This window comes from Pimephales promelas, chromosome 13 (assembly GCF_988280905.1).
Source record: "Pimephales promelas chromosome 13, fPimPro1.hap1.1, whole genome shotgun sequence".
NCBI classification, from domain to species: domain Eukaryota; kingdom Metazoa; phylum Chordata; class Actinopteri; order Cypriniformes; family Leuciscidae; genus Pimephales; species Pimephales promelas.
This window is the reverse complement of record NC_142781.1, coordinates 11,931,053-11,952,388: the sequence shown is the minus strand read 5'-3', so window position 1 is coordinate 11,952,388 and position 21,336 is coordinate 11,931,053. Positions and strand designations below refer to the sequence as shown.

The 21,336-nt window shown below is 41.2% G+C and overlaps 1 protein-coding gene and 98 non-coding genes across 99 annotated transcripts in view; all 99 read left to right on the top strand.

The window, feature by feature from the left end:
* The window catches only part of opn8c (opsin 8, group member c), a 112,351-nt gene that overhangs the window by 44,848 nt on the left and 46,167 nt on the right, over window positions 1-21,336 (top strand).
* Window positions 144-255, top strand: trnal-caa (transfer RNA leucine (anticodon CAA)). The gene is made up of 2 exons: window positions 144-181; window positions 210-255. It is a non-coding gene; the product is annotated as a tRNA-Leu (tRNA).
* Window positions 349-460, top strand: trnal-caa (transfer RNA leucine (anticodon CAA)). Its single transcript has 2 exons — window positions 349-386; window positions 415-460. It is a non-coding gene; the product is annotated as a tRNA-Leu (tRNA).
* Window positions 750-861, top strand: trnal-caa (transfer RNA leucine (anticodon CAA)). Its single transcript has 2 exons — window positions 750-787; window positions 816-861. It is a non-coding gene; the product is annotated as a tRNA-Leu (tRNA).
* On the top strand, window positions 955-1,066 carry trnal-caa (transfer RNA leucine (anticodon CAA)). Its single transcript has 2 exons — window positions 955-992; window positions 1,021-1,066. It is a non-coding gene; the product is annotated as a tRNA-Leu (tRNA).
* trnal-caa (transfer RNA leucine (anticodon CAA)) lies at window positions 1,152-1,263 on the top strand. Its single transcript has 2 exons — window positions 1,152-1,189; window positions 1,218-1,263. It is a non-coding gene; the product is annotated as a tRNA-Leu (tRNA).
* Window positions 1,356-1,467, top strand: trnal-caa (transfer RNA leucine (anticodon CAA)). The gene is made up of 2 exons: window positions 1,356-1,393; window positions 1,422-1,467. It is a non-coding gene; the product is annotated as a tRNA-Leu (tRNA).
* trnal-caa (transfer RNA leucine (anticodon CAA)) lies at window positions 1,553-1,664 on the top strand. Its single transcript has 2 exons — window positions 1,553-1,590; window positions 1,619-1,664. It is a non-coding gene; the product is annotated as a tRNA-Leu (tRNA).
* On the top strand, window positions 1,750-1,861 carry trnal-caa (transfer RNA leucine (anticodon CAA)). The gene is made up of 2 exons: window positions 1,750-1,787; window positions 1,816-1,861. It is a non-coding gene; the product is annotated as a tRNA-Leu (tRNA).
* On the top strand, window positions 1,955-2,066 carry trnal-uaa (transfer RNA leucine (anticodon UAA)). Its single transcript has 2 exons — window positions 1,955-1,992; window positions 2,021-2,066. It is a non-coding gene; the product is annotated as a tRNA-Leu (tRNA).
* Window positions 2,160-2,271, top strand: trnal-uaa (transfer RNA leucine (anticodon UAA)). Its single transcript has 2 exons — window positions 2,160-2,197; window positions 2,226-2,271. It is a non-coding gene; the product is annotated as a tRNA-Leu (tRNA).
* On the top strand, window positions 2,561-2,672 carry trnal-caa (transfer RNA leucine (anticodon CAA)). The gene is made up of 2 exons: window positions 2,561-2,598; window positions 2,627-2,672. It is a non-coding gene; the product is annotated as a tRNA-Leu (tRNA).
* On the top strand, window positions 2,954-3,065 carry trnal-caa (transfer RNA leucine (anticodon CAA)). Its single transcript has 2 exons — window positions 2,954-2,991; window positions 3,020-3,065. It is a non-coding gene; the product is annotated as a tRNA-Leu (tRNA).
* Window positions 3,159-3,270, top strand: trnal-caa (transfer RNA leucine (anticodon CAA)). The gene is made up of 2 exons: window positions 3,159-3,196; window positions 3,225-3,270. It is a non-coding gene; the product is annotated as a tRNA-Leu (tRNA).
* On the top strand, window positions 3,364-3,475 carry trnal-caa (transfer RNA leucine (anticodon CAA)). Its single transcript has 2 exons — window positions 3,364-3,401; window positions 3,430-3,475. It is a non-coding gene; the product is annotated as a tRNA-Leu (tRNA).
* Window positions 3,765-3,876, top strand: trnal-caa (transfer RNA leucine (anticodon CAA)). The gene is made up of 2 exons: window positions 3,765-3,802; window positions 3,831-3,876. It is a non-coding gene; the product is annotated as a tRNA-Leu (tRNA).
* Window positions 4,158-4,269, top strand: trnal-caa (transfer RNA leucine (anticodon CAA)). Its single transcript has 2 exons — window positions 4,158-4,195; window positions 4,224-4,269. It is a non-coding gene; the product is annotated as a tRNA-Leu (tRNA).
* On the top strand, window positions 4,355-4,466 carry trnal-uaa (transfer RNA leucine (anticodon UAA)). The gene is made up of 2 exons: window positions 4,355-4,392; window positions 4,421-4,466. It is a non-coding gene; the product is annotated as a tRNA-Leu (tRNA).
* trnal-caa (transfer RNA leucine (anticodon CAA)) lies at window positions 4,552-4,663 on the top strand. Its single transcript has 2 exons — window positions 4,552-4,589; window positions 4,618-4,663. It is a non-coding gene; the product is annotated as a tRNA-Leu (tRNA).
* Window positions 4,757-4,868, top strand: trnal-caa (transfer RNA leucine (anticodon CAA)). Its single transcript has 2 exons — window positions 4,757-4,794; window positions 4,823-4,868. It is a non-coding gene; the product is annotated as a tRNA-Leu (tRNA).
* Window positions 4,962-5,073, top strand: trnal-caa (transfer RNA leucine (anticodon CAA)). Its single transcript has 2 exons — window positions 4,962-4,999; window positions 5,028-5,073. It is a non-coding gene; the product is annotated as a tRNA-Leu (tRNA).
* On the top strand, window positions 5,167-5,278 carry trnal-caa (transfer RNA leucine (anticodon CAA)). Its single transcript has 2 exons — window positions 5,167-5,204; window positions 5,233-5,278. It is a non-coding gene; the product is annotated as a tRNA-Leu (tRNA).
* On the top strand, window positions 5,364-5,475 carry trnal-caa (transfer RNA leucine (anticodon CAA)). The gene is made up of 2 exons: window positions 5,364-5,401; window positions 5,430-5,475. It is a non-coding gene; the product is annotated as a tRNA-Leu (tRNA).
* Window positions 5,569-5,680, top strand: trnal-caa (transfer RNA leucine (anticodon CAA)). The gene is made up of 2 exons: window positions 5,569-5,606; window positions 5,635-5,680. It is a non-coding gene; the product is annotated as a tRNA-Leu (tRNA).
* trnal-caa (transfer RNA leucine (anticodon CAA)) lies at window positions 5,766-5,877 on the top strand. Its single transcript has 2 exons — window positions 5,766-5,803; window positions 5,832-5,877. It is a non-coding gene; the product is annotated as a tRNA-Leu (tRNA).
* Window positions 5,970-6,081, top strand: trnal-uaa (transfer RNA leucine (anticodon UAA)). Its single transcript has 2 exons — window positions 5,970-6,007; window positions 6,036-6,081. It is a non-coding gene; the product is annotated as a tRNA-Leu (tRNA).
* Window positions 6,167-6,278, top strand: trnal-caa (transfer RNA leucine (anticodon CAA)). The gene is made up of 2 exons: window positions 6,167-6,204; window positions 6,233-6,278. It is a non-coding gene; the product is annotated as a tRNA-Leu (tRNA).
* Window positions 6,364-6,475, top strand: trnal-caa (transfer RNA leucine (anticodon CAA)). The gene is made up of 2 exons: window positions 6,364-6,401; window positions 6,430-6,475. It is a non-coding gene; the product is annotated as a tRNA-Leu (tRNA).
* Window positions 6,569-6,680, top strand: trnal-caa (transfer RNA leucine (anticodon CAA)). The gene is made up of 2 exons: window positions 6,569-6,606; window positions 6,635-6,680. It is a non-coding gene; the product is annotated as a tRNA-Leu (tRNA).
* On the top strand, window positions 6,766-6,877 carry trnal-caa (transfer RNA leucine (anticodon CAA)). Its single transcript has 2 exons — window positions 6,766-6,803; window positions 6,832-6,877. It is a non-coding gene; the product is annotated as a tRNA-Leu (tRNA).
* trnal-caa (transfer RNA leucine (anticodon CAA)) lies at window positions 6,970-7,081 on the top strand. The gene is made up of 2 exons: window positions 6,970-7,007; window positions 7,036-7,081. It is a non-coding gene; the product is annotated as a tRNA-Leu (tRNA).
* trnal-caa (transfer RNA leucine (anticodon CAA)) lies at window positions 7,167-7,278 on the top strand. Its single transcript has 2 exons — window positions 7,167-7,204; window positions 7,233-7,278. It is a non-coding gene; the product is annotated as a tRNA-Leu (tRNA).
* trnal-uaa (transfer RNA leucine (anticodon UAA)) lies at window positions 7,569-7,680 on the top strand. The gene is made up of 2 exons: window positions 7,569-7,606; window positions 7,635-7,680. It is a non-coding gene; the product is annotated as a tRNA-Leu (tRNA).
* trnal-uaa (transfer RNA leucine (anticodon UAA)) lies at window positions 7,774-7,885 on the top strand. The gene is made up of 2 exons: window positions 7,774-7,811; window positions 7,840-7,885. It is a non-coding gene; the product is annotated as a tRNA-Leu (tRNA).
* trnal-caa (transfer RNA leucine (anticodon CAA)) lies at window positions 8,175-8,286 on the top strand. Its single transcript has 2 exons — window positions 8,175-8,212; window positions 8,241-8,286. It is a non-coding gene; the product is annotated as a tRNA-Leu (tRNA).
* trnal-caa (transfer RNA leucine (anticodon CAA)) lies at window positions 8,568-8,679 on the top strand. The gene is made up of 2 exons: window positions 8,568-8,605; window positions 8,634-8,679. It is a non-coding gene; the product is annotated as a tRNA-Leu (tRNA).
* On the top strand, window positions 8,773-8,884 carry trnal-caa (transfer RNA leucine (anticodon CAA)). The gene is made up of 2 exons: window positions 8,773-8,810; window positions 8,839-8,884. It is a non-coding gene; the product is annotated as a tRNA-Leu (tRNA).
* trnal-caa (transfer RNA leucine (anticodon CAA)) lies at window positions 8,977-9,088 on the top strand. The gene is made up of 2 exons: window positions 8,977-9,014; window positions 9,043-9,088. It is a non-coding gene; the product is annotated as a tRNA-Leu (tRNA).
* On the top strand, window positions 9,174-9,285 carry trnal-caa (transfer RNA leucine (anticodon CAA)). Its single transcript has 2 exons — window positions 9,174-9,211; window positions 9,240-9,285. It is a non-coding gene; the product is annotated as a tRNA-Leu (tRNA).
* On the top strand, window positions 9,371-9,482 carry trnal-caa (transfer RNA leucine (anticodon CAA)). Its single transcript has 2 exons — window positions 9,371-9,408; window positions 9,437-9,482. It is a non-coding gene; the product is annotated as a tRNA-Leu (tRNA).
* On the top strand, window positions 9,576-9,687 carry trnal-uaa (transfer RNA leucine (anticodon UAA)). The gene is made up of 2 exons: window positions 9,576-9,613; window positions 9,642-9,687. It is a non-coding gene; the product is annotated as a tRNA-Leu (tRNA).
* Window positions 9,781-9,892, top strand: trnal-caa (transfer RNA leucine (anticodon CAA)). Its single transcript has 2 exons — window positions 9,781-9,818; window positions 9,847-9,892. It is a non-coding gene; the product is annotated as a tRNA-Leu (tRNA).
* trnal-caa (transfer RNA leucine (anticodon CAA)) lies at window positions 9,978-10,089 on the top strand. The gene is made up of 2 exons: window positions 9,978-10,015; window positions 10,051-10,089. It is a non-coding gene; the product is annotated as a tRNA-Leu (tRNA).
* On the top strand, window positions 10,183-10,294 carry trnal-caa (transfer RNA leucine (anticodon CAA)). The gene is made up of 2 exons: window positions 10,183-10,220; window positions 10,249-10,294. It is a non-coding gene; the product is annotated as a tRNA-Leu (tRNA).
* trnal-caa (transfer RNA leucine (anticodon CAA)) lies at window positions 10,380-10,491 on the top strand. Its single transcript has 2 exons — window positions 10,380-10,417; window positions 10,453-10,491. It is a non-coding gene; the product is annotated as a tRNA-Leu (tRNA).
* On the top strand, window positions 10,584-10,695 carry trnal-caa (transfer RNA leucine (anticodon CAA)). Its single transcript has 2 exons — window positions 10,584-10,621; window positions 10,650-10,695. It is a non-coding gene; the product is annotated as a tRNA-Leu (tRNA).
* On the top strand, window positions 10,781-10,892 carry trnal-caa (transfer RNA leucine (anticodon CAA)). Its single transcript has 2 exons — window positions 10,781-10,818; window positions 10,847-10,892. It is a non-coding gene; the product is annotated as a tRNA-Leu (tRNA).
* trnal-caa (transfer RNA leucine (anticodon CAA)) lies at window positions 10,986-11,097 on the top strand. Its single transcript has 2 exons — window positions 10,986-11,023; window positions 11,052-11,097. It is a non-coding gene; the product is annotated as a tRNA-Leu (tRNA).
* On the top strand, window positions 11,183-11,294 carry trnal-caa (transfer RNA leucine (anticodon CAA)). The gene is made up of 2 exons: window positions 11,183-11,220; window positions 11,249-11,294. It is a non-coding gene; the product is annotated as a tRNA-Leu (tRNA).
* Window positions 11,388-11,499, top strand: trnal-caa (transfer RNA leucine (anticodon CAA)). Its single transcript has 2 exons — window positions 11,388-11,425; window positions 11,454-11,499. It is a non-coding gene; the product is annotated as a tRNA-Leu (tRNA).
* trnal-caa (transfer RNA leucine (anticodon CAA)) lies at window positions 11,585-11,696 on the top strand. Its single transcript has 2 exons — window positions 11,585-11,622; window positions 11,658-11,696. It is a non-coding gene; the product is annotated as a tRNA-Leu (tRNA).
* trnal-caa (transfer RNA leucine (anticodon CAA)) lies at window positions 11,789-11,900 on the top strand. The gene is made up of 2 exons: window positions 11,789-11,826; window positions 11,855-11,900. It is a non-coding gene; the product is annotated as a tRNA-Leu (tRNA).
* On the top strand, window positions 11,986-12,097 carry trnal-caa (transfer RNA leucine (anticodon CAA)). The gene is made up of 2 exons: window positions 11,986-12,023; window positions 12,052-12,097. It is a non-coding gene; the product is annotated as a tRNA-Leu (tRNA).
* trnal-caa (transfer RNA leucine (anticodon CAA)) lies at window positions 12,183-12,294 on the top strand. The gene is made up of 2 exons: window positions 12,183-12,220; window positions 12,249-12,294. It is a non-coding gene; the product is annotated as a tRNA-Leu (tRNA).
* trnal-caa (transfer RNA leucine (anticodon CAA)) lies at window positions 12,388-12,499 on the top strand. The gene is made up of 2 exons: window positions 12,388-12,425; window positions 12,454-12,499. It is a non-coding gene; the product is annotated as a tRNA-Leu (tRNA).
* Window positions 12,585-12,696, top strand: trnal-caa (transfer RNA leucine (anticodon CAA)). The gene is made up of 2 exons: window positions 12,585-12,622; window positions 12,651-12,696. It is a non-coding gene; the product is annotated as a tRNA-Leu (tRNA).
* trnal-caa (transfer RNA leucine (anticodon CAA)) lies at window positions 12,789-12,900 on the top strand. Its single transcript has 2 exons — window positions 12,789-12,826; window positions 12,855-12,900. It is a non-coding gene; the product is annotated as a tRNA-Leu (tRNA).
* trnal-caa (transfer RNA leucine (anticodon CAA)) lies at window positions 12,986-13,097 on the top strand. The gene is made up of 2 exons: window positions 12,986-13,023; window positions 13,052-13,097. It is a non-coding gene; the product is annotated as a tRNA-Leu (tRNA).
* trnal-caa (transfer RNA leucine (anticodon CAA)) lies at window positions 13,183-13,294 on the top strand. Its single transcript has 2 exons — window positions 13,183-13,220; window positions 13,249-13,294. It is a non-coding gene; the product is annotated as a tRNA-Leu (tRNA).
* Window positions 13,384-13,495, top strand: trnal-uaa (transfer RNA leucine (anticodon UAA)). The gene is made up of 2 exons: window positions 13,384-13,421; window positions 13,450-13,495. It is a non-coding gene; the product is annotated as a tRNA-Leu (tRNA).
* On the top strand, window positions 13,589-13,700 carry trnal-caa (transfer RNA leucine (anticodon CAA)). Its single transcript has 2 exons — window positions 13,589-13,626; window positions 13,655-13,700. It is a non-coding gene; the product is annotated as a tRNA-Leu (tRNA).
* trnal-caa (transfer RNA leucine (anticodon CAA)) lies at window positions 13,786-13,897 on the top strand. Its single transcript has 2 exons — window positions 13,786-13,823; window positions 13,852-13,897. It is a non-coding gene; the product is annotated as a tRNA-Leu (tRNA).
* Window positions 13,983-14,094, top strand: trnal-caa (transfer RNA leucine (anticodon CAA)). Its single transcript has 2 exons — window positions 13,983-14,020; window positions 14,049-14,094. It is a non-coding gene; the product is annotated as a tRNA-Leu (tRNA).
* Window positions 14,179-14,290, top strand: trnal-caa (transfer RNA leucine (anticodon CAA)). The gene is made up of 2 exons: window positions 14,179-14,216; window positions 14,245-14,290. It is a non-coding gene; the product is annotated as a tRNA-Leu (tRNA).
* trnal-caa (transfer RNA leucine (anticodon CAA)) lies at window positions 14,384-14,495 on the top strand. Its single transcript has 2 exons — window positions 14,384-14,421; window positions 14,450-14,495. It is a non-coding gene; the product is annotated as a tRNA-Leu (tRNA).
* On the top strand, window positions 14,589-14,700 carry trnal-caa (transfer RNA leucine (anticodon CAA)). Its single transcript has 2 exons — window positions 14,589-14,626; window positions 14,655-14,700. It is a non-coding gene; the product is annotated as a tRNA-Leu (tRNA).
* On the top strand, window positions 14,786-14,897 carry trnal-caa (transfer RNA leucine (anticodon CAA)). Its single transcript has 2 exons — window positions 14,786-14,823; window positions 14,852-14,897. It is a non-coding gene; the product is annotated as a tRNA-Leu (tRNA).
* Window positions 14,982-15,093, top strand: trnal-caa (transfer RNA leucine (anticodon CAA)). The gene is made up of 2 exons: window positions 14,982-15,019; window positions 15,048-15,093. It is a non-coding gene; the product is annotated as a tRNA-Leu (tRNA).
* Window positions 15,187-15,298, top strand: trnal-caa (transfer RNA leucine (anticodon CAA)). Its single transcript has 2 exons — window positions 15,187-15,224; window positions 15,253-15,298. It is a non-coding gene; the product is annotated as a tRNA-Leu (tRNA).
* trnal-caa (transfer RNA leucine (anticodon CAA)) lies at window positions 15,391-15,502 on the top strand. The gene is made up of 2 exons: window positions 15,391-15,428; window positions 15,457-15,502. It is a non-coding gene; the product is annotated as a tRNA-Leu (tRNA).
* trnal-caa (transfer RNA leucine (anticodon CAA)) lies at window positions 15,588-15,699 on the top strand. The gene is made up of 2 exons: window positions 15,588-15,625; window positions 15,654-15,699. It is a non-coding gene; the product is annotated as a tRNA-Leu (tRNA).
* Window positions 15,785-15,896, top strand: trnal-caa (transfer RNA leucine (anticodon CAA)). Its single transcript has 2 exons — window positions 15,785-15,822; window positions 15,851-15,896. It is a non-coding gene; the product is annotated as a tRNA-Leu (tRNA).
* Window positions 15,990-16,101, top strand: trnal-uaa (transfer RNA leucine (anticodon UAA)). Its single transcript has 2 exons — window positions 15,990-16,027; window positions 16,056-16,101. It is a non-coding gene; the product is annotated as a tRNA-Leu (tRNA).
* Window positions 16,195-16,306, top strand: trnal-caa (transfer RNA leucine (anticodon CAA)). Its single transcript has 2 exons — window positions 16,195-16,232; window positions 16,261-16,306. It is a non-coding gene; the product is annotated as a tRNA-Leu (tRNA).
* On the top strand, window positions 16,392-16,503 carry trnal-caa (transfer RNA leucine (anticodon CAA)). The gene is made up of 2 exons: window positions 16,392-16,429; window positions 16,458-16,503. It is a non-coding gene; the product is annotated as a tRNA-Leu (tRNA).
* Window positions 16,597-16,708, top strand: trnal-caa (transfer RNA leucine (anticodon CAA)). Its single transcript has 2 exons — window positions 16,597-16,634; window positions 16,663-16,708. It is a non-coding gene; the product is annotated as a tRNA-Leu (tRNA).
* On the top strand, window positions 16,794-16,905 carry trnal-caa (transfer RNA leucine (anticodon CAA)). Its single transcript has 2 exons — window positions 16,794-16,831; window positions 16,860-16,905. It is a non-coding gene; the product is annotated as a tRNA-Leu (tRNA).
* trnal-caa (transfer RNA leucine (anticodon CAA)) lies at window positions 16,998-17,109 on the top strand. The gene is made up of 2 exons: window positions 16,998-17,035; window positions 17,064-17,109. It is a non-coding gene; the product is annotated as a tRNA-Leu (tRNA).
* Window positions 17,195-17,306, top strand: trnal-caa (transfer RNA leucine (anticodon CAA)). Its single transcript has 2 exons — window positions 17,195-17,232; window positions 17,261-17,306. It is a non-coding gene; the product is annotated as a tRNA-Leu (tRNA).
* On the top strand, window positions 17,400-17,511 carry trnal-caa (transfer RNA leucine (anticodon CAA)). Its single transcript has 2 exons — window positions 17,400-17,437; window positions 17,466-17,511. It is a non-coding gene; the product is annotated as a tRNA-Leu (tRNA).
* Window positions 17,597-17,708, top strand: trnal-caa (transfer RNA leucine (anticodon CAA)). The gene is made up of 2 exons: window positions 17,597-17,634; window positions 17,663-17,708. It is a non-coding gene; the product is annotated as a tRNA-Leu (tRNA).
* trnal-caa (transfer RNA leucine (anticodon CAA)) lies at window positions 17,801-17,912 on the top strand. Its single transcript has 2 exons — window positions 17,801-17,838; window positions 17,867-17,912. It is a non-coding gene; the product is annotated as a tRNA-Leu (tRNA).
* trnal-caa (transfer RNA leucine (anticodon CAA)) lies at window positions 17,998-18,109 on the top strand. Its single transcript has 2 exons — window positions 17,998-18,035; window positions 18,064-18,109. It is a non-coding gene; the product is annotated as a tRNA-Leu (tRNA).
* On the top strand, window positions 18,195-18,306 carry trnal-caa (transfer RNA leucine (anticodon CAA)). Its single transcript has 2 exons — window positions 18,195-18,232; window positions 18,261-18,306. It is a non-coding gene; the product is annotated as a tRNA-Leu (tRNA).
* trnal-uaa (transfer RNA leucine (anticodon UAA)) lies at window positions 18,400-18,511 on the top strand. Its single transcript has 2 exons — window positions 18,400-18,437; window positions 18,466-18,511. It is a non-coding gene; the product is annotated as a tRNA-Leu (tRNA).
* trnal-caa (transfer RNA leucine (anticodon CAA)) lies at window positions 18,597-18,708 on the top strand. The gene is made up of 2 exons: window positions 18,597-18,634; window positions 18,663-18,708. It is a non-coding gene; the product is annotated as a tRNA-Leu (tRNA).
* On the top strand, window positions 18,793-18,904 carry trnal-caa (transfer RNA leucine (anticodon CAA)). Its single transcript has 2 exons — window positions 18,793-18,830; window positions 18,859-18,904. It is a non-coding gene; the product is annotated as a tRNA-Leu (tRNA).
* On the top strand, window positions 18,998-19,109 carry trnal-caa (transfer RNA leucine (anticodon CAA)). Its single transcript has 2 exons — window positions 18,998-19,035; window positions 19,064-19,109. It is a non-coding gene; the product is annotated as a tRNA-Leu (tRNA).
* trnal-caa (transfer RNA leucine (anticodon CAA)) lies at window positions 19,203-19,314 on the top strand. The gene is made up of 2 exons: window positions 19,203-19,240; window positions 19,269-19,314. It is a non-coding gene; the product is annotated as a tRNA-Leu (tRNA).
* Window positions 19,400-19,511, top strand: trnal-caa (transfer RNA leucine (anticodon CAA)). Its single transcript has 2 exons — window positions 19,400-19,437; window positions 19,466-19,511. It is a non-coding gene; the product is annotated as a tRNA-Leu (tRNA).
* trnal-caa (transfer RNA leucine (anticodon CAA)) lies at window positions 19,596-19,707 on the top strand. Its single transcript has 2 exons — window positions 19,596-19,633; window positions 19,662-19,707. It is a non-coding gene; the product is annotated as a tRNA-Leu (tRNA).
* trnal-caa (transfer RNA leucine (anticodon CAA)) lies at window positions 19,801-19,912 on the top strand. The gene is made up of 2 exons: window positions 19,801-19,838; window positions 19,867-19,912. It is a non-coding gene; the product is annotated as a tRNA-Leu (tRNA).
* trnal-caa (transfer RNA leucine (anticodon CAA)) lies at window positions 20,005-20,116 on the top strand. The gene is made up of 2 exons: window positions 20,005-20,042; window positions 20,071-20,116. It is a non-coding gene; the product is annotated as a tRNA-Leu (tRNA).
* Window positions 20,202-20,313, top strand: trnal-caa (transfer RNA leucine (anticodon CAA)). The gene is made up of 2 exons: window positions 20,202-20,239; window positions 20,268-20,313. It is a non-coding gene; the product is annotated as a tRNA-Leu (tRNA).
* Window positions 20,399-20,510, top strand: trnal-caa (transfer RNA leucine (anticodon CAA)). The gene is made up of 2 exons: window positions 20,399-20,436; window positions 20,465-20,510. It is a non-coding gene; the product is annotated as a tRNA-Leu (tRNA).
* On the top strand, window positions 20,604-20,715 carry trnal-uaa (transfer RNA leucine (anticodon UAA)). Its single transcript has 2 exons — window positions 20,604-20,641; window positions 20,670-20,715. It is a non-coding gene; the product is annotated as a tRNA-Leu (tRNA).
* trnal-caa (transfer RNA leucine (anticodon CAA)) lies at window positions 20,809-20,920 on the top strand. Its single transcript has 2 exons — window positions 20,809-20,846; window positions 20,875-20,920. It is a non-coding gene; the product is annotated as a tRNA-Leu (tRNA).
* trnal-caa (transfer RNA leucine (anticodon CAA)) lies at window positions 21,006-21,117 on the top strand. The gene is made up of 2 exons: window positions 21,006-21,043; window positions 21,072-21,117. It is a non-coding gene; the product is annotated as a tRNA-Leu (tRNA).
* On the top strand, window positions 21,211-21,322 carry trnal-caa (transfer RNA leucine (anticodon CAA)). The gene is made up of 2 exons: window positions 21,211-21,248; window positions 21,277-21,322. It is a non-coding gene; the product is annotated as a tRNA-Leu (tRNA).

Here is a 21,336-nt window from a genome sequence, read left to right as displayed (position 1 = left end):
AGATTTCTGGTCTCCGAATTGAGGCGAGGGTTCAAATCCCATTTCTGACAAAGAGCTTTTATTAAGGAAGAATTGGTATATTAATTCTGTATGTATTTATCAATAGACAGTGATGTGACTGATCTTAACATAGTGGTTTAAGTGTCAGGATGGCCGAGTGGTCTAAGGCGCCAGACTTAAGGAATGTTAACCTTCTCAGTTGTTGAGATTTCTGGTCTCCGAATGGAGGCGTGGGTTCAAATCCCACTTCTGACAAAGAGCTTTTATTAAGGAAGAATTGGTATATTAATTCTGTATGTATTTATCAATAGACGGTGATGTGACTGAGCTTAACATAGTGGTTTAAGTGTCAGGATGGCCGAGTGGTCTAAGGCGCCAGACTTAAGGAATGTTAACCTTCTCAGTTGTTGAGATATCTGGTCTCCGAATGGAGGCGTGGGTTCAAATCCCACTTCTGATAAAGAGCTTTTATTAAGGAAGAATTGTTATATTAATTCTGTATGTATTTATCAATAGACAGTGATGTGACTGAGGTTAACATAGTTGTTTAAGTGTCAGGTTGGCCGAGTGGTCTAAGGCGCCAGACTCAAGAATTGTCAACCTTCTCAGTTGTTGAGATTTCTGCTCTCCGAATGGAGGCGTGGGTTCAAATCCCACTACTGACAAAGAGCTTTTGTAAGGAAGAATTGATATATTAATTCTGTATGTATTTAACCATAGACAGTGATGTGACTGAGCTTAACATAAGTGTCAGGATGGCCGAGTGGTCTAAGGCGCCAGACTTAAGGAATGTTAACCTTCTCAGTTGTTGAGATATCTGGTCTCCGAATGGAGGCGTGGGTTCAAATCCCACTTCTGATAAAGAGCTTTTATTAAGGAAGAATTGTTATATTAATTCTGTATGTATTTATCAATAGACAGTGATGTGACTGAGGTTAACATAGTTGTTTAAGTGTCAGGATGGCTGAGTGGTCTAAGGCGCCAGACTCAAGGATTGTCAACCTTCTCAGTTGCTGAGATTTCTGGTCTCCGAATGGAGGCGTGGGTTCAAATCCCACTTCTGACAAAGAGCTTTTGTTAATCAAGAATAGTTATATTAATTCTGTATGTATTTAACCATAGGCAGTGATGTGACTGAGCTCAACATAAGTGTCAGGATGGCCGAGTGGTCTAAGGCGCCAGACTCAAGGATTGTCAACCTTCTCAGTTGTTGAGATTTCTGGTCTCCGAATGGAGGCGTGGGTTCAAATCCCACTTCTGACAAAGAGCTTTTTTAAGGAAGAATTGTTATATTAATTCTGTATGTATTTATCAATAGACAGTGATGTGACTGAGGTTAACATAGTTGTTTAAGTGTCAGGATGGCCGAGTGGTCTAAGGCGCCAGACTCAAGGATTGTCAACCTTCTCAGTTGTTGAGATTTCTGGTCTCCGAATGGAGGCGAGGGTTCAAATCCCACTTCTGACAAAGAGCTTTTGTTAATCAAGAATTGTTATATTAATTCTGTATTTATTTAACCATAGGCAGTGATGTGACTGAGCTCAACATAAGTGTCAGGATGGCCGAGTGGTCTAAGGCGCCAGACTCAAGGATTGTCAACCTTCTCAGTTGTTGAGATTTCTGGTCTCCGAATGGAGTCGTGGGTTCAAATCCCACTTCTGACAAAGAGCTTTTGTTAATCAAGAATTGTTATATTAATTCTGTATGTATTTAACCATAGGCAGTGATGTGACTGAGGTCAACATAAGTGTCAGGATGGCCGAGTGGTCTAAGGCGCCAGACTCAAGAAATGATAACCTTCTCAGTTGTTGAGATTTCTGGTCTCCGAATGGAGGCGAGGGTTCAAATCCCATTTCTGACAAAGAGCTTTTATTAAGGAAGAATTGGTATATTAATTCTGTATGTATTTATCAATAGACAGTGATGTGACTGATCTTAACATAGTGGTTTAAGTGTCAGGATGGCCGAGTGGTCTAAGGCGCCAGACTTAAGGAATGTTAACCTTCTCAGTTGTTGAGATTTCTGGTCTCCGAATGGAGGCGTGGGTTCAAATCCCACTTCTGACAAAGAGCTTTTATTAAGGAAGAATTGGTATATTAATTCTGTATGTATTTATCAATAGACGGTGATGTGACTGAGCTTAACATAGTGGTTTAAGTGTCAGGATGGCCGAGTGGTCTAAGGCGCCAGACTTAAGGAATGTTAACCTTCTCAGTTGTTGAGATATCTGGTCTCCGAATGGAGGCGTGGGTTCAAATCCCACTTCTGATAAAGAGCTTTTATTAAGGAAGAATTGTTATATTAATTCTGTATGTATTTATCAATAGACAGTGATGTGACTGAGGTTAACATAGTTGTTTAAGTGTCAGGTTGGCCGAGTGGTCTAAGGCGCCAGACTCAAGAATTGTCAACCTTCTCAGTTGTTGAGATTTCTGCTCTCCGAATGGAGGCGTGGGTTCAAATCCCACTACTGACAAAGAGCTTTTGTAAGGAAGAATTGATATATTAATTCTGTATGTATTTAACCATAGACAGTGATGTGACTGAGCTTAACATAAGTGTCAGGATGGCCGAGTGGTCTAAGGCGCCAGACTCAAGAATTGTCAACCTTCTCAGTTGTTGAGATTTCTGGTCTCCGAATGGAGGCGTGGGTTCAAATCACACTTCTGACAAAGAGCTTTTATTAAGGAAGAATTGTTATATTAATTCTGTATGTATTGATCAATAGACAGTGATGTGACTGAGCTTAACATAAGTGTCAGGATGGCTGAGTGGTCTAAGGCGCCAGACTCAAGAATTGTCAACCTTCTCAGTTGTTGAGATTTCTGCTCTCCGAATGGAGGCGTGGGTTCAAATCCCACTTCGGACAAAGAGCTTTTTTAAGGAAGAATTGTTATTTTAATTCCGTATGTATTTAACCATAGGCAGTGATGTGACTGAGCTCAACATAAGTGTCAGGATGGCCGAGTGGTCTAAGGCGCCAGACTCAAGAAATGATAACCTTCTCAGTTGTTGAGATTTCTGGTCTCCGAATGGAGGCGAGGGTTCAAATCCCATTTCTGACAAAGAGCTTTTATTAAGGAAGAATTGGTATATTAATTCTGTATGTATTTATCAATAGACAGTGATGTGACTGATCTTAACATAGTGGTTTAAGTGTCAGGATGGCCGAGTGGTCTAAGGCGCCAGACTTAAGGAATGTTAACCTTCTCAGTTGTTGAGATTTCTGGTCTCCGAATGGAGGCGTGGGTTCAAATCCCACTTCTGACAAAGAGCTTTTATTAAGGAAGAATTGGTATATTAATTCTGTATGTATTTATCAATAGACGGTGATGTGACTGAGCTTAACATAGTGGTTTAAGTGTCAGGATGGCCGAGTGGTCTAAGGCGCCAGACTTAAGGAATGTTAATCTACTCAGTTGTTGAGATATCTGGTCTCCGAATGGAGGCGTGGGTTCAAATCCCACTTCTGATAAAGAGCTTTTATTAAGGAAGAATTGTTATATTAATTCTGTATGTATTTATCAATAGACAGTGATGTGACTGAGGTTAACATAGTTGTTTAAGTGTCAGGTTGGCCGAGTGGTCTAAGGCGCCAGACTCAAGAATTGTCAACCTTCTCAGTTGTTGAGATTTCTGCTCTCCGAATGGAGGCGTGGGTTCAAATCCCACTACTGACAAAGAGCTTTTGTAAGGAAGAATTGATATATTAATTCTGTATGTATTTAACCATAGACAGTGATGTGACTGAGCTTAACATAAGTGTCAGGATGGCCGAGTGGTCTAAGGCGCCAGACTCAAGAATTGTCAACCTTCTCAGTTGTTGAGATTTCTGGTCTCCGAATGGAGGCGTGGGTTCAAATCACACTTCTGACAAAGAGCTTTTATTAAGGAAGAATTGTTATATTAATTCTGTATGTATTGATCAATAGACAGTGATGTGACTGAGCTTAACATAAGTGTCAGGATGGCTGAGTGGTCTAAGGCGCCAGACTCAAGAATTGTCAACCTTCTCAGTTGTTGAGATTTCTGCTCTCCGAATGGAGGCGTGGGTTCAAATCCCACTTCGGACAAAGAGCTTTTTTAAGGAAGAATTGTTATTTTAATTCTGTATGTATTTAACCATAGGCAGTGATGTGACTGAGCTTAGTATAAGTGTCAGGATGGCCGAGTGGTCTAAGGCGCCAGACTCAAGGGTTGTCAACCTTCTCAGTTGTTGAGATTTCTGGTCTCCGAATGGAGGCGTGGGTTCAAATCCCACTTCTGACAAAGAGCTTTTATTAAGGAAGAATTGTTATATTAATTCTGTATTTATTTAACCATAGGCAGTGATGTGACTGAGCTCAACATAAGTGTCAGGATGGCCGAGTGGTCTAAGGCGCCAGACTCAAGGATTGTCAACCTTCTCAGTTGTTGAGATTTCTGGTCTCCGAATGGAGTCGTGGGTTCAAATCCCACTTCTGACAAAGAGCTTTTGTTAATCAAGAATTGTTATATTAATTCTGTATGTATTTAACCATAGGCAGTGATGTGACTGAGCTCAACATAAGTGTCAGGATGGCCGAGTGGTCTAAGGCGCCAGACTCAAGAAATGATAACCTTCTCAGTTGTTGAGATTTCTGGTCTCCGAATGGAGGCGTGGGTTCAAATCCCATTTCTGACAAAGAGCTTTTATTAAGGAAGAATTGTTATATTAATTCTGTATGTATTTATCAATAGACAGTGATGTGACTGAGGTTAACATAGTTGTTTAAGTGTCAGGATGGCCGAGTGGTCTAAGGCGCCAGACTCAAGGATTGTCAACCTTTTCAGTTGCTGAGATTTCTGGTCTCCGAATGGAGGCGTGGGTTCAAATCCCACTTCTGACAAAGAGCTTTTGTTAATCAAGAATTGATATATTAATTCTGTATGTATTTATCAATAGACAGTGATGTGACTGATCTTAACATAGTGGTTTAAGTGTCAGGATGGCCGAGTGGTCTAAGGCGCCAGACTTAAGGAATGTTAACCTTCTCAGTTGTTGAGATATCTGGTCTCCGAATGGAGGCGTGGGTTCAAATCCCACTTCTGACAAAGAGCTTTTATTAAGGAAGAATTGTTATATTAATTCTGTATGTATTTATCAATAGACAGTGATGTGACTGAGGTTAACATAGTTGTTTAAGTGTCAGGATGGCCGAGTGGTCTAAGGCGCCAGACTCAAGGATTGTCAACCTTTTCAGTTGCTGAGATTTCTGGTCTCCGAATGGAGGCGTGGGTTCAAATCCCACTTCTGACAAAGAGCTTTTGTTAATCAAGAATTGATATATTAATTCTGTATGTATTTAACCATAGGCAGTGATGTGACAGAGCTCAACATAAGTGTCAGGATGGCTGAGTGGTCTAAGGCGCCAGACTCAAGGATTGTCAACCTTCTCAGTTGTTGAGATTTCTGGTCTCCGAATGGAGGCGTGGGTTCAAATCCCACTTCTGACAAAGAGCTTTTATTAAGGAAGAATTGTTATATTAATTCTGTATGTATTTATCAATAGACAGTGATGTGACTGAGGTTAACATAGTTGTTTAAGTGTCAGGATGGCCGAGTGGTCTGAGGCGCCAGACTCAAGGATTGTCAACCTTCTCAGTTGCTGAGATTTCTGGTCTCCGAATGGAGGCGTGGGTTCAAATCCCACTTCTGACAAAGAGCTTTTGTTAATCAAGAATTGTTATATTAATTCTGTATGTATTTAACCATAGGCAGTGATGTGACTGAGCTCAACATAAGTGTCAGGATGGCCGAGTGGTCTAAGGCGCCAGACTCAAGGATTGTCAACCTTCTCAGTTGTTGAGATTTCTGGTCTCCGAATGGAGGCGTGGGTTCAAATCCCACTTCTGACAAAGAGCTTTTTTAAGGAAGAATTGTTATATTAATTCTGTATGTATTTATCAATAGACAGTGATGTGACTGAGGTTAACATAGTTGTTTAAGTGTAAGGATGGCCGAGTGGTCTAAGGCGCCAGACTCAAGGATTGTCAACCTTCTCAGTTGTTGAGATTTCTGGTCTCCGAATGGAGGCGTGGGTTCAAATCCCACTTCTGACAAAGAGCTTTTGTTAATCAAGAATTGTTATATTAATTCTGTATTTATTTAACCATAGGCAGTGATGTGACTGAGCTCATCATAAGTGTCAGGATGGCTGAGTGGTCTAAGGCGCCAGACTCAAGGATTGTCAACCTTCTCAGTTGTTGAGATTTCTGGTCTCCGAATGGAGTCGTGGGTTCAAATCCCACTTCTGACAAAGAGCTTTTGTTAATCAAGAATTGTTATATTAATTCTGTATGTATTTAACCATAGGCAGTGATGTGACTGAGCTCAACATAAGTGTCAGGATGGCCGAGTGGTCTAAGGCGCCAGACTCAAGAAATGATAACCTTCTCAGTTGTTGAGATTTCTGGTCTCCGAATGGAGGCGTGGGTTCAAATCCCACTTCTGACAAAGAGCATTTATTAAGGAAGAATTGTTATATTAATTCTGTATGTATTTATCAATAGACAGTGATGTGACTGAGGTTAACATAGTTGTTTAAGTGTCAGGATGGCTGAGTGGTCTAAGGCGCCAGACTCAAGGATTGTCAACCTTCTCAGTTGCTGAGATTTCTGGTCTCCGAATGGAGGCGTGGGTTCAAATCCCACTTCTGACAAAGAGCTTTTGTTAATCAAGAATAGTTATATTAATTCTGTATGTATTTAACCATAGGCAGTGATGTGACTGAGCTCAACATAAGTGTCAGGATGGCCGAGTGGTCTAAGGCGCCAGACTCAAGGATTGTCAACCTTCTCAGTTGTTGAGATTTCTGGTCTCCGAATGGAGGCGTGGGTTCAAATCCCACTTCTGACAAAGAGCTTTTTTAAGGAAGAATTGTTATATTAATTCTGTATGTATTTATCAATAGACAGTGATGTGACTGAGGTTAACATAGTTGTTTAAGTGTCAGGATGGCCGAGTGGTCTAAGGCGCCAGACTCAAGGATTGTCAACCTTCTCAGTTGTTGAGATTTCTGGTCTCCGAATGGAGGCGAGGGTTCAAATCCCACTTCTGACAAAGAGCTTTTGTTAATCAAGAATTGTTATATTAATTCTGTATTTATTTAACCATAGGCAGTGATGTGACTGAGCTCAACATAAGTGTCAGGATGGCCGAGTGGTCTAAGGCGCCAGACTCAAGGATTGTCAACCTTCTCAGTTGTTGAGATTTCTGGTCTCCGAATGGAGTCGTGGGTTCAAATCCCACTTCTGACAAAGAGCTTTTGTTAATCAAGAATTGTTATATTAATTCTGTATGTTTTTAACCATAGGCAGTGATGTGACTGAGCTCAACATAAGTGTCAGGATGGCCGAGTGGTCTAAGGCGCCAGACTCAAGAAATGATAACCTTCTCAGTTGTTGAGATTTCTGGTCTCCGAATTGAGGCGAGGGTTCAAATCCCATTTCTGACAAAGAGCTTTTATTAAGGAAGAATTGGTATATTAATTCTGTATGTATTTATCAATAGACAGTGATGTGACTGATCTTAACATAGTGGTTTAAGTGTCAGGATGGCCGAGTGGTCTAAGGCGCCAGACTTAAGGAATGTTAACCTTCTCAGTTGTTGAGATTTCTGGTCTCCGAATGGAGGCGTGGGTTCAAATCCCACTTCTGACAAAGAGCTTTTATTAAGGAAGAATTGGTATATTAATTCTGTATGTATTTATCAATAGACGGTGATGTGACTGAGCTTAACATAGTGGTTTAAGTGTCAGGATGGCCGAGTGGTCTAAGGCGCCAGACTTAAGGAATGTTAACCTTCTCAGTTGTTGAGATATCTGGTCTCCGAATGGAGGCGTGGGTTCAAATCCCACTTCTGATAAAGAGCTTTTATTAAGGAAGAATTGTTATATTAATTCTGTATGTATTTATCAATAGACAGTGATGTGACTGAGGTTAACATAGTTGTTTAAGTGTCAGGTTGGCCGAGTGGTCTAAGGCGCCAGACTCAAGAATTGTCAACCTTCTCAGTTGTTGAGATTTCTGCTCTCCGAATGGAGGCGTGGGTTCAAATCCCACTACTGACAAAGAGCTTTTGTAAGGAAGAATTGATATATTAATTCTGTATGTATTTAACCATAGACAGTGATGTGACTGAGCTTAACATAAGTGTCAGGATGGCCGAGTGGTCTAAGGCGCCAGACTCAAGAATTGTCAACCTTCTCAGTTGTTGAGATTTCTGGTCTCCGAATGGAGGCGTGGGTTCAAATCACACTTCTGACAAAGAGCTTTTATTAAGGAAGAATTGTTATATTAATTCTGTATGTATTGATCAATAGACAGTGATGTGACTGAGCTTAACATAAGTGTCAGGATGGCTGAGTGGTCTAAGGCGCCAGACTCAAGAATTGTCAACCTTCTCAGTTGTTGAGATTTCTGCTCTCCGAATGGAGGCGTGGGTTCAAATCCCACTTCGGACAAAGAGCTTTTTTAAGGAAGAATTGTTATTTTAATTCTGTATGTATTTAACCATAGGCAGTGATGTGACTGAGCTTAGTATAAGTGTCAGGATGGCCGAGTGGTCTAAGGCGCCAGACTCAAGGGTTGTCAACCTTCTCAGTTGTTGAGATTTCTGGTCTCCGAATGGAGGCGTGGGTTCAAATCCCACTTCTGACAAAGAGCTTTTATTAAGGAAGAATTGTTATATTAATTCTGTATGTATTTATCAATAGACAGTGATGTGACTGAGGTTAACATAGTTGTTTAAGTGTCAGGATGGCCGAGTGGTCTAAGGCGCCAGACTCAAGGATTGTCAACCTTCTCAGTTGCTGAGATTTCTGGTCTCCGAATGGAGGCGTGGGTTCAAATCCCACTTCTGACAAAGAGCTTTTTTAAGGAAGAATTGTTATATTAATTCTGTATGTATTTATCAATAGACAGTGATGTGACTGAGGTTAACATAGTTGTTTAAGTGTCAGGATGGCCGAGTGGTCTAAGGCGCCAGACTCAAGGATTGTCAACCTTCTCAGTTGTTGAGATTTCTGGTCTCCGAATGGAGGCGTGGGTTCAAATCCCACTTCTGACAAAGAGCTTTTGTTAATCAAGAATTGTTATATTAATTCTTTATTTATTTAACCATAGGCAGTGATGTGACTGAGCTCAAAATAAGTGTCAGGATGGCCGAGTGGTCTAAGGCGCCAGACTCAAGGATTGTCAACCTTCTCAGTTGTTGAGATTTCTGGTCTCCGAATGGAGTCGTGGGTTCAAATCCCACTTCTGACAAAGAGCTTTTGTTAATCAAGAATTGTTATATTAATTCTCTATGTATTTAACCATAGGCAGTGATGTGACTGAGCTCAACATAAGTGTCAGGATGGCCGAGTGGTCTAAGGTGCCAGACTCAAGAAATGATAACCTTCTCAGTTGTTGAGATTTCTGGTCTCCGAATGGAGGCGTGGGTTCAAATCCCACTTCTGACAAAGAGCTTTTATTAAGGAAGAATTGGTATAATAATTCTGTATGTATTTATCAATAGACGGTGATGTGATTGAGCTTAACATAGTAGTTTAAGTGTCAGGATGGCCGAGTGGTCTAAGGCGCCAGACTTAAGCAATGTTAACCTTCTCAGTTGTTGCGATATCTGGTCTCCGAATGGAGGCGTGGGTTCAAATCCCACTTCTGACAAAGAGCTTTTATTAAGGAAGAATTGTTATATTAATTCTGTATGTATTTATCAATAGACAGTGATGTGACTGAGGTTAACATAGTTGTTTAAGTGTCAGGATGGCCGAGTGGTCTAAGGCGCCAGACTCAAGGATTGTCAACCTTTTCAGTTGCTGAGATTTCTGGTCTCCGAATGGAGGCGTGGGTTCAAATCCCACTTCTGACAAAGAGCTTTTGTTAATCAAGAATTGTTATATTAATTCTGTATGTATTTAACCATAGGCAGTGATGTGACAGAGCTCACTATAAGTGTCAGGATGGCCGAGTGGTCTAAGGCGCCAGACTCAAGGATTGTCAACCTTCTCAGTTGTTGAGATTTCTATTCTCCGAATGGAGGCGTGGGTTCAAATCCCACTTCTGACAAAGAGCTTTTATTAAGGAAGAATTGTTATATTAATTCTGTATGTATTTATCAATAGACAGTGATGTGACTGAGGTTAACATAGTTGTTTAAGTGTCAGGATGGCCGAGTGGTCTAAGGCGCCAGACTCAAGGATTGTCAACCTTCTCAGTTGCTGAGATTTCTGGTCTCCGAATGGAGGCGTGGGTTCAAATCCCACTTCTGACAAAGAGCTTTTGTTAATCAAGAATTGTTATATTAATTCTGTATGTATTTAACCATAGGCAGTGATGTGACTGAGCTCAACATAAGTGTCAGGATGGCCGAGTGGTCTAAGGCGCCAGACTCAAGGATTGTCAACCTTCTCAGTTGTTGAGATTTCTGTTTTCCGAATGGAGGCGTGGGTTCAAATCCCACTTCTGACAAAGAGCTTTTTTAAGGAAGAATTGTTATATTAATTCTGTATGTATTTATCAATAGACAGTGATGTGACTGAGGTTAACATAGTTTTTTAAGTGTAAGGATGGCCGAGTGGTCTAAGGCGCCAGACTCAAGGATTGTCAACCTTCTCAGTTGTTGAGATTTCTGGTCTCCGAATGGAGGCGTGGGTTCAAATCCCACTTCTGACAAAGAGCTTTTGTTAATCAAGAATTGTTATATTAATTCTGTATTTATTTAACCATAGGCAGTGATGTGACTGAGCTCAACATAAGTGTCAGGATGGCCGAGTGGTCTAAGGTGCCAGACTCAAGAAATGATAACCTTCTCAGTTGTTGAGATTTCTGGTCTCCGAATGGAGGCGTGGGTTCAAATCCCACTTCTGACAAAGAGCTTTTATTAAGGAAGAATTGGTATAATAATTCTGTATGTATTTATCAATAGACGGTGATGTGACTGAGCTTAACATAGTAGTTTAAGTGTCAGGATGGCCGAGTGGTCTAAGGCACTAGACTCAAGGATTGTCAACCTTTTCAGTTGCTGAGATTTCTGGTCTCCGAATGGAGGCGTGGGTTCAAATCCCACTTCTGACAAAGAGCTTTTGTTAATCAAGAATTGTTATATTAATTCTGTATGTATTTAACCATAGGCAGTGATGTGACAGAGCTCAACATAAGTGTCAGGATGGCCGAGTGGTCTAAGGCGCCAGACTCAAGGATTGTCAACCTTCTCAGTTGTTGAGATTTCTGGTCTCCGAATGGAGGCGTGGGTTCAAATCCCACTTCTGACAAAGAGCTTTTATTAAGGAAGAATTGTTATATTAATTCTGTATGTATTTATCAATAGACAGTGATGTGACTGAGGTTAACATAGTTGTTTAAGTGTCAGGATGGCCGAGTGGTCTAAGGCGCCAGACTCAAGGATTGTCAACCTTCTCAGTTGCTGAGATTTCTGGTCTCCGAATGGAGGCGTGGGTTCAAATCCCACTTCTGACAAAGAGCTTTTGTTAATCAAGAATTGTTATATTAATTCTGTATGTATTTAACCATAGGCAGTGATGTGACTGAGCTCAACATAAGTGTCAGGATGGCCGAGTGGTCTAAGGCGCCAGACTCAAGGATTGTCAACCTTCTCAGTTGTTGAGATTTCTGTTTTCCGAATGGAGGCGTGGGTTCAAATCCCACTTCTGACAAAGAGCTTTTTTAAGGAAGAATTGTTATATTAATTCTGTATGTATTTATAAATAGACAGTGATGTGACTGAGGTTAACATAGTTGTTTAAGTGTAAGGATGGCCGAGTGGTCTAAGGCGCCAGACTCAAGGATTGTCAACCTTCTCAGTTGTTGAGATTTCTGGTCTCCGAATGGAGGCGTGGGTTCAAATCCCACTTTTGACAAAGAGCTTTTGTTAATCAAGAATTGTTATATTAATTCTGTATTTATTTAACCATAGGCAGTGATGTGACTGAGCTCATCATAAGTGTCAGGATGGCCGAGTGGTCTAAGGCGCCAGACTCAAGGATTGTCAACCTTCTCAGTTGTTGAGATTTCTGGTCTCCGAATGGAGTCGTGGGTTCAAATCCCACTTCTGACAAAGAGCTTTTGTTAATCAAGAATTGTTATATTAATTCTGTATGTATTTAACCATAGGCAGTGATGTGACTGAGCTCAACATAAGTGTCAGGATGGCCGAGTGGTCTAAGGCGCCAGACGCAAGAAATGATAACCTTCTCAGTTGTTGAGATTTCTGGTCTCCGAATGGAGGCGTGGGTTCAAATCCCACTTCTGACAAAGAGCTTTTATTAAGGAAGAATTGTTATATTAATTCGGTATGTATTTATCAATAGACAGTGATGTGACTGAGGTTAACATAGTTGTTTAAGTGTCAGGATGGCTGAGTGGTCTAAGGCGCCAGACTCAAGGATTGTCAACCTTCTCAGTTGCTGAGATTTCTGGTCTCCGAATGGAGGCGTGGGTTCAAATCCCACTTCTGACAAAGAGCTTTTGTTAATCAAGAATTGTTATATTAATTCTGTATGTATTTAACCATAGGCAGTGATGTGACTGAGCTCAACATAAGTGTCAGGATGGCCGAGTGGTCTAAGGCGCCAGACTCAAGGATTGTCAACCTTCTCAGTTGTTGAGATTTCTGGTCTCCGAATGGAGGCGTGGGATCAAATCCCACTTCTGACAAAGAGCTTTTTTAAGGAAGAATTGTTATATTAATTCTGTATGTATTTATCAATAGACAGTGATGTAACTGAGGTTAACATAGTTGTTTAAGTGTCAGGATGGCCGAGTGGTCTAAGGCGCCAGACTCAAGGATTGTCAACCTTCTCAGTTGTTGAGATTTCTGGTCTCCTAATGGAGGCGAGGGTTCAAATCCCACTTCTGACAAAGAGCTTTTGTTAATCAAGAATTGTTATATTAATTCTGTATTTATTTAACCATAGGCAGTGATGTGACTGAGCTCAACATAAGTGTCAGGATGGCCGAGTGGTCTAAGGCGCCAGACTCAAGGATTGTCAACCTTCTCAGTTGTTGAGATTTCTGGTCTCCGAATGGAGTCGTGGGTTCAAATCCCACTTCTGACAAAGTGCTTTTGTTAATCAAGAATTGTTATATTAATTCTGTATGTATTTAACCATAGGCAGTGATGTGACTGAGCTCAAGATAAGTGTCAGGTTGGCCGAGTGGTCTAAGGCGCCAGACTCAAGAAATGATAACCTTCTCAGTTGTTGAGATTTCTGGTCTCCGAATGGAGGCGTGGGTTCAAATCCCACTTCTGACAAAGAGCTTTTATTAAGGAAGAATTGGTATAATAATTCTGTATTTATCAATAGACGGTGATGTGACTGAGCTTAACATAGTAGTTTAAGTGTCAGGATGGCCGAGTGGTCTAAGGCGCCAGACTTAAGGAATGTTAACCTTCTCAGTTGTTGAGATATCTGGTCTCCGAATGGAGGCGTGGGTTCAAATCCCACTTCTGACAAAGAGCTTTTATTAAGGAAGAATTGTTATATTAATTCTGTATGTATTTATCAATAGACAGTGATGTGACTGAGGTTAACATAGTTGTTTAAGTGTCAGGATGGCCGAGTGGTCTAAGGCGCCAGACTCAAGGATTGTCAACCTTTTCAGTTGCTGAGATTTCTGGTCTCCGAATGGAGGCGTGGGTTCAAATCCCACTTCTGACAAAGAGCTTTTGTTAATCAAGAATTGTTATATTAATTCTGTATGTATTTAACCATAGGCAGTGATGTGACGGAGCTCAACATAAGTGTCAGGATGGCCGAGTGGTCTAAGGCGCCAGACTCAAGGATTGTCAACCTTCTCAGTTGTTGAGATTTCTGGTCTCCGAATGGAGGCGTGGGTTCAAATCCCACTTCTGACAAAGAGCTTTTATTAAGGAAGAATTGTTATATTAATTCTGTATGTATTTAACCATAGGCAGTGATGTGAGTGAGCTCAACATAAGTGTCAGGATGGCCGAGTGGTCTAAGGCGCCAGACTCAAGGATTGTCAACCTTCTCAGTTGTTGAGATTTCTGGTCTCCGAATGGAGGCGTGGGTTCAAATCCCACTTCGGACAAAGAGCTTTTTTCAGGAAGAATTGTTATTTTAATTCTGTATGTATTTAACCATAGGCAGTGATGTGACTGAGCTTAGTATAAGTGTCAGGATGGCCGAGTGGTCTAAGGCGCCAGACTCAAGGGTTGTCAACCTTCTCAGTTGTTGAGATTTCTGGTCTCCGAATGGAGGCGTGGGTTCAAATCCCACTTCTGACAAAGAGCTTTTATTAAGGAAGAATTGTTATATTAATTCTGTATGTATTTATCAATAGACAGTGATGTGACTGAGGTTAACATAGTTGTTTAAGTGTCAGGATGGCCGAGTGGTCTAAGGCGCCAGACTCAAGGATTGTCAACCTTCTCAGTTGCTGAGATTTCTGGTCTCCGAATGGAGGCGTGGGTTCAAATCCCACTTCTGACAAAGAGCTTTTATTAAGGAAGAATTGTTATATTAATTCTGTATGTATTTATCAATAGACAGTGATGTGACTGAGGTTAACATAGTTGTTTAAGTGTCAGGATGGCCGAGTGGTCTAAGGCGCCAGACTCAAGGATTGTCAACCTTCTCAGTTGCTGAGATTTCTGGTCTCCGAATGGAGGCGTGGGTTCAAATCCCACTTCTGACAAAGAGCTTTTGTTAATCAAGAATTGTTATATTAATTCTGTATGTATTTAACCATAGGCAGTGATGTGACTGAGCTCAACATAAGTGTCAGGATGGCTGAGTGGTCTAAGGCGCCAGACTCAAGGATTGTCAACCTTCTCAGTTGTTGAGATTTCTGGTCTCCGAATGGAGGCGTGGGTTCAAATCCCACTTCGGACAAAGAGCTTTTTTAAGGAAGAATTGTTATTTTAATTCTGTATGTATTTAACCATAGGCAGTGATGTGACTGAGCTTAGTATAAGTGTCAGGATGGCCGAGTGGTCTAAGGCGCCAGACTCAAGGGTTGTCAACCTTCTCAGTTGTTGAGATTTCTGGTCTCCGAATGGAGGCGTGGGTTCAAATCCCACTTCTGACAAAGAGCTTTTATTAAGGAAGAATTGTTATATTAATTCTGTATGTATTTATCAATAGACAGTGATGTGACTGAGGTTAACATAGTTGTTTAAGTGTCAGGATGGCCGAGTGGTCTAAGGTGCCAGACTCAAGGATTGTCAACCTTCTCAGTTGCTGAGATTTCTGGTCTCCGAATGGAGGCGTGGGTTCAAATCCCACTTCTGACAAAGAGCTTTTTTAAGGAAGAATTGTTATATTAATTCTGTATGTATTTATCAATAGACAGTGATGTGACTGAGGTTAACATAGTTGTTTAAGTGTCAGGATGGCCGAGTGGTCTAAGGCGCCAGACTCAAGGATTGTCAACCTTCTCAGTTGTTGAGATTTCTGGTCTCCAAATGGAGGCGTGGGTTCAAATCCCACTTCTGACAAAGAGCTTTTGTTAATCAAGAATTGTTATATTAATTCTTTATTTATTTAACCATAGGCAGTGATGTGACTGAGCTCAAAATAAGTGTCAGGATGGCCGAGTGGTCTAAGGCGCCAGACTCAAGGATTGTCAACCTTCTCAGTTGTTGAGATTTCTGGTCTCCGAATGGAGTCGTGGGTTCAAATCCCACTTCTGACAAAGAGCTTTTGTTAATCAAGAATTGTTATATTAATTCTGTATGTATTTAACCATAGGCATTGATGTGACTGAGCTCAACATAAGTGTCAGGATGGCCGAGTGGTCTAAGGCGCCAGACTCAAGAAATGATAACCTTCTCAGTTGTTGAGATTTCTGGTCTCCGAATGGAGGCGTGGGTTCAAATCCCACTTCTGACAAAGAGCTTTTATTAAGGAAGAATTGGTATAATAATTCTGTATGTATTTATCAATAGACGGTGATGTGACTGAGCTTAACATAGTAGTTTAAGTGTCAGGATGGCCGAGTGGTCTAAGGCGCCAGACTTAAGGAATGTTAACCTTCTCAGTTGTTGAGATATCTGGTCTCCGAATGGAGGCGTGGGTTCAAATCCCACTTCTGACAAAGAGCTTTTATTAAGGAAGAATTGTTATATTAATTCTGTATGTATTTATCAATAGACAGTGATGTGACTGAGGTTAACATAGTTGTTTAAGTGTCAGGATGGCCGAGTGGTCTAAGGCGCCAGACTCAAGGATTGTCAACCTTTTCAGTTGCTGAGATTTCTGGTCTCCGAATGGAGGCGTGGGTTCAAATCCCACTTCTGACAAAGAGCTTTTGTTAATCAAGAATTGTTATATTAATTCTGTATGTATTTAACCATAGGCAGTGATGTGACAGAGCTCAACATAAGTGTCAGGATGGCCGAGTGGTCTAAGGCGCCAGACTCAAGGATTGTCAACCTTCTCAGTTGTTGAGATTTCTGGTCTCCGAATGGAGGCGTGGGTTCAAATCCCACTTCTGACAAAGAGCTTTTATTAAGGAAGAATTGTTATATTAATTCTGTATGTATTTATCAATAGACAGTGATGTGACTGAGGTTAACATAGTTGTTTAAGTGTCAGGATGGCCTAGTGGTCTAAGGCGCCAGACTCAAGGATTGTCAACCTTCTCAGTTGCTGAGATTTCTGGTCTCCGAATGGAGGCGTGGGTTCAAATCCCACTTCTGACAAAGAGCTTTTGTTAATCAAGAATTGTTATATTAATTCTGTATGTATTTAACCATAGGCAGTGATGTGACTGAGCTCAACATAAGTGTCAGGATGGCCGAGTGGTCTAAGGCGCCAGACTCAAGGATTGTCAACCTTCTCAGTTGTTGAGATTTCTGGTCTCCGAATGGAGGCGTGGGTTCAAATCCCACTTCTGACAAAGAGCTTTTTTAAGGAAGAATTGTTATATTAATTCTGTATGTATTTATCAATAGACAGTGATGTGACTGAGGTTAACATAGTTGTTTAAGTGTAAGGATGGCCGAGTGGTCTAAGGCGCCAGACTCAAGGATTGTCAACCTTCTCAGTTGTTGAGATTTCTGGTCTCCGAATGGAGTCGTGGGTTCAAATCCCACTTCTGACAAAGAGCTTTTGTTAATCAAGAATTGTTATATTAATTCTGTATGTATTTAACCATAGGCAGTGATGTGACTGAGCTCAACATAAGTGTCAGGATGGCCGAGTGGTCTAAGGCGCCAGACTCAAGAAATGATAACCTTCTCAGTTGTTGAGATTTCTGGTCTCCGAATGGAGGCGTGGGTTCAAATCCCACTTCTGACAAAGAGCTTTTATTAAGGAAGAATTGTTATATTAATTCTGTATGTATTTATCAATAGACAGTGATGTGACTGAGGTTAACATAGCTGTTTAAGTGTCAGGATGGCCGAGTGGTCTAAGGCGCCAGACTCAAGGATTGTCAACCTTCTCAGTTGCTGAGATTTCTGGTCTCCGAATGGAGGCGTGGGTTCAAATCCCACTTCTGACAAAGAGCTTTTGTTAATCAAGAATTGTTATATTAATTCTGTATGTATTTAACCATAGGCAGTGATGTGACTGAGCTCAACATAAGTGTCAGGATGGCCGAGTGGTCTAAGGCGCCAGACTCAAGGATTGTCAACCTTCTCAGTTGTTGAGATTTCTGGTCTCCGAATGGAGGCGTGGGTTCAAATCCCACTTCTGACAAAGAGCTTTTTTAAGGAAGAATTGTTATATTAATTCTGTATGTATTTATCAATAGACAGTGATGTGACTGAGGTTAACATAGTTGTTTAAGTGTCAGGATGGCCGAGTGGTCTAAGGCGCCAGACTCAAGGATTGTCAACCTTCTCAGTTGTTGAGATTTCTGGTCTCCGAATGGAGGCGAGGGTTCAAATCCCACTTCTGACAAAGAGCTTTTGTTAATCAAGAATTGTTATATTAATTCTGTATTTATTTAACCATAGGCAGTGATGTGACTGAGCTCAACATAAGTGTCAGGATGGCCGAGTGGTCTAAGGCGCCAGACTCAAGGATTGTCAACCTTCTCAGTTGTTGAGATTTCTGGTCTCCGAATGGAGTCGTGGGTTCAAATCCCACTTCTGACAAAGAGCTTTTGTTAATCAAGAATTGTTATATTAATTCTGTATGTATTTAACCATAGGCAGTGATGTGACTGAGCTCAACATAAGTGTCAGGATGGCCGAGTGGTCTAAGGCGCCAGACTCAAGAAATGATAACCTTCTCAGTTGTTGAGATTTCTGGTCTCCGAATGGAGGCGTGGGTTCAAATCCCATTTCTGACAAAGAGCTTTTATTAAGGAAGAATTGGTATATTAATTCTGTATGTATTTATCAATAGACAGTGATGTGACTGATCTTAACATAGTGGTTTAAGTGTCAGGATGGCCGAGTGGTCTAAGGCGCCAGACTTAAGGAATGTTAACCTTCTCAGTTGTTGAGATTTCTGGTCTCCGAATGGAGGCGTGGGTTCAAATCCCACTTCTGACAAAGAGCTTTTATTAAGGAAGAATTGTTATATTAATTCTGTATGTATTTAACCATAGGCAGTGATGTGAGTGAGCTCAACATAAGTGTCAGGATGGCCGAGTGGTCTAAGGCGCCAGACTCAAGGATTGTCAACCTTCTCAGTTGTTGAGATTTCTGGTCTCCGAATGGAGGCGTGGGTTCAAATCCCACTTCGGACAAAGAGCTTTTTTCAGGAAGAATTGTTATTTTAATTCTGTATGTATTTAACCATAGGCAGTGATGTGACTGAGCTTAGTATAAGTGTCAGGATGGCCGAGTGGTCTAAGGCGCCAGACTCAAGGGTTGTCAACCTTCTCAGTTGTTGAGATTTCTGGTCTCCGAATGGAGGCGTGGGTTCAAATCCCACTTCTGACAAAGAGCTTTTATTAAGGAAGAATTGTTATATTAATTCTGTATGTATTTATCAATAGACAGTGATGTGACTGAGGTTAACATAGTTGTTTAAGTGTCAGGATGGCCGAGTGGTCTAAGGCGCCAGACTCAAGGATTGTCAACCTTCTCAGTTGCTGAGATTTCTGGTCTCCGAATGGAGGCGTGGGTTCAAATCCCACTTCTGACAAAGAGCTTTTATTAAGGAAGAATTGTTATATTAATTCTGTATGTATTTATCAATAGACAGTGATGTGACTGAGGTTAACATAGTTGTTTAAGTGTCAGGATGGCCGAGTGGTCTAAGGCGCCAGACTCAAGGATTGTCAACCTTCTCAGTTGCTGAGATTTCTGGTCTCCGAATGGAGGCGTGGGTTCAAATCCCACTTCTGACAAAGAGCTTTTGTTAATCAAGAATTGTTATATTAATTCTGTATGTATTTAACCATAGGCAGTGATGTGACTGAGCTCAACATAAGTGTCAGGATGGCTGAGTGGTCTAAGGCGCCAGACTCAAGGATTGTCAACCTTCTCAGTTGTTGAGATTTCTGGTCTCCGAATGGAGGCGTGGGTTCAAATCCCACTTCGGACAAAGAGCTTTTTTAAGGAAGAATTGTTATTTTAATTCTGTATGTATTTAACCATAGGCAGTGATGTGACTGAGCTTAGTATAAGTGTCAGGATGGCCGAGTGGTCTAAGGCGCCAGACTCAAGGGTTGTCAACCTTCTCAGTTGTTGAGATTTCTGGTCTCCGAATGGAGGCGTGGGTTCAAATCCCACTTCTGACAAAGAGCTTTTATTAAGGAAGAATTGTTATATTAATTCTGTATGTATTTATCAATAGACAGTGATGTGACTGAGGTTAACATAGTTGTTTAAGTGTCAGGATGGCCGAGTGGTCTAAGGTGCCAGACTCAAGGATTGTCAACCTTCTCAGTTGCTGAGATTTCTGGTCTCCGAATGGAGGCGTGGGTTCAAATCCCACTTCTGACAAAGAGCTTTTTTAAGGAAGAATTGTTATATTAATTCTGTATGTATTTATCAATAGACAGTGATGTGACTGAGGTTAACATAGTTGTTTAAGTGTCAGGATGGCCGAGTGGTCTAAGGCGCCAGACTCAAGGATTGTCAACCTTCTCAGTTGTTGAGATTTCTGGTCTCCAAATGGAGGCGTGGGTTCAAATCCCACTTCTGACAAAGAGCTTTTGTTAATCAAGAATTGTTATATTAATTCTTTATTTATTTAACCATAGGCAGTGATGTGACTGAGCTCAAAATAAGTGTCAGGATGGCCGAGTGGTCTAAGGCGCCAGACTCAAGGATTGTCAACCTTCTCAGTTGTTGAGATTTCTGGTCTCCGAATGGAGTCGTGGGTTCAAATCCCACTTCTGACAAAGAGCTTTTGTTAATCAAGAATTGTTATATTAATTCTGTATGTATTTAACCATAGGCATTGATGTGACTGAGCTCAACATAAGTGTCAGGATGGCCGAGTGGTCTAAGGCGCCAGACTCAAGAAATGATAACCTTCTCAGTTGTTGAGATTTCTGGTCTCCGAATGGAGGCGTGGGTTCAAATCCCACTTCTGACAAAGAGCTTTTATTAAGGAAGAATTGGTATAATAATTCTGTATGTATTTATCAATAGACGGTGATGTGACTGAGCTTAACATAGTAGTTTAAGTGTCAGGATGGCCGAGTGGTCTAAGGCGCCAGACTTAAGGAATGTTAACCTTCTCAGTTGTTGAGATATCTGGTCTCCGAATGGAGGCGTGGGTTCAAATCCCACTTCTGACAAAGAGCTTTTATTAAGGAAGAATTGTTATATTAATTCTGTATGTATTTATCAATAGACAGTGATGTGACTGAGGTTAACATAGTTGTTTAAGTGTCAGGATGGCCGAGTGGTCTAAGGCGCCAGACTCAAGGATTGTCAACCTTTTCAGTTGCTGAGATTTCTGGTCTCCGAATGGAGGCGTGGGTTCAAATCCCACTTCTGACAAAGAGCTTTTGTTAATCAAGAATTGTTATATTAATTCTGTATGTATTTAACCATAGGCAGTGATGTGACAGAGCTCAACATAAGTGTCAGGATGGCCGAGTGGTCTAAGGCGCCAGACTCAAGGATTGTCAACCTTCTCAGTTGTTGAGATTTCTGGTCTCCGAATGGAGGCGTGGGTTCAAATCCCACTTCTGACAAAGAGCTTTTATTAAGGAAGAATTGTTATATTAATTCTGTATGTATTTATCAATAGACAGTGATGTGACTGAGGTTAACATAGTTGTTTAAGTGTCAGGATGGCCTAGTGGTCTAAGGCGCCAGACTCAAGGATTGTCAACCTTCTCAGTTGCTGAGATTTCTGGTCTCCGAATGGAGGCGTGGGTTCAAATCCCACTTCTGACAAAGAGCTTTTGTTA